Source organism: Lepus europaeus, chromosome 18, assembly GCF_033115175.1.
Source record: "Lepus europaeus isolate LE1 chromosome 18, mLepTim1.pri, whole genome shotgun sequence".
NCBI classification, from domain to species: Eukaryota; Metazoa; Chordata; class Mammalia; order Lagomorpha; family Leporidae; genus Lepus; species Lepus europaeus.
Genome location: NC_084844.1, coordinates 42,130,641 through 42,131,866, shown reverse-complemented (window position 1 = coordinate 42,131,866; position 1,226 = coordinate 42,130,641). Strand labels below are relative to the sequence as shown.

General features: G+C 71.4%; 1 non-coding gene across 1 annotated transcript; it reads left to right on the top strand.

Annotated features, from left to right (window-relative positions):
* The first annotated feature begins 275 nt into the window (after window positions 1–275).
* TRNAT-CGU (transfer RNA threonine (anticodon CGU)) lies at window positions 276–347 on the top strand. The gene has a single exon. It is a non-coding gene; the product is annotated as a tRNA-Thr (tRNA).
* The last annotated feature ends 879 nt before the right edge of the window (window positions 348–1,226 follow it).

Genomic DNA, 1,226 nt, shown 5'->3' with positions numbered 1-1,226 from the left:
CGGCCAAGGTCACGCCTCCGGGCCGCTCCTTGGCGGACGCGAGTCTCCACCTCTCGGCCCCCCGCGCGTGGTACCCTTGGAAGCGGCCGGGTCCCGCAGGCCGCAGGGAGCGGGCACCAGGCTTTCGCCCCGAGCGGGGCCCGAACCGCGCCGGGAGAGCGAGGCCGAGCGGCTGGAGGCGGGGCGGGGGGCGGGGCCGGGCGGAACGGGACCGCCCCTCCGCGCCTGCGCCACCTCCCCTCCACTGACAGCTTCCACCGCTCGCTCAGCTGTCAGGCGCGGTGGCCAAGTGGTAAGGCGTCGGTCTCGTAAACCGAAGATCGCGGGTTCGAACCCCGTCCGTGCCTGCGGCTTGGGGTTGGGGCTCGGCTATGTGTGTCAGGGTGTTCCTGCATGCACCGCCCCTCCTCCCCTCCATGTGGCATTTTTTCCTTTTCGGATTCCCTTCAGGCGTCGTCCTCCTCTTCCCCCCTCCCCTCCCAGATTGCCGGGCCGGCCCTCCCACTCTGGACCCGCCTCGATCTGCTTCGCTGCGGGCCCGGCGGCGTCTCCTCTCCCGCACCGCCCTTCAAGGACGAGAGTCGCGGGGCAGGGTGTCGGCAGCGGAGGTTGGGGTCGTGCTGCTTTGGCGTGGGTTGTGGCTCGGGAAGTTGCTAGTAGGGGCGCGTGAGTTTGTCGTTTGCTGGGCAGGCGGGTGCGGCGGGCCGTGCTCTGCACCTGCCTTCCTGTCTGGGAAGCCGGAGGCCGGCCAGAGCCCTCCCAGGCCGTTTCTAGGGTGCAGAGCCCAGGTGGCGTGCGCTCTCCCCGGCCTGCCCCTGCTGCACCCCAGAGCTCCTGCAGCCTTCCCCCACGCCCCACCCCAGGACACCACCTCCCCTGAGGCCAGTCGGGCGGCAAGGATCTCCCGGGGAGCGGGAGCGGCGGCGCTCTGGGCTCCGGCGTTAGAGTCGGCACCAACTTTCGGCGCAGCGCCCCGAGTGCCTTAGCCTGGACAGGGATGCGGGGAGAGAGCCTGGCGCCTTGACCCCCTGCCTTCTGCAGCCCATGGACCTGGGGCGGCACCACAATGCGTGGGATGGGGGGGGCTGGGGGCCAGCAGACCCCACGTCGGTAAAAGGAGCCGCGAGGTCGACGTGCTTGCGAGGTGCTGGGTGGGGGAGGGGGCGCCGCGTCGGGGTCCCGCGCGGACCCCAGGTGGAGGCTGAGGAAGACACGTTAGCCAGGGA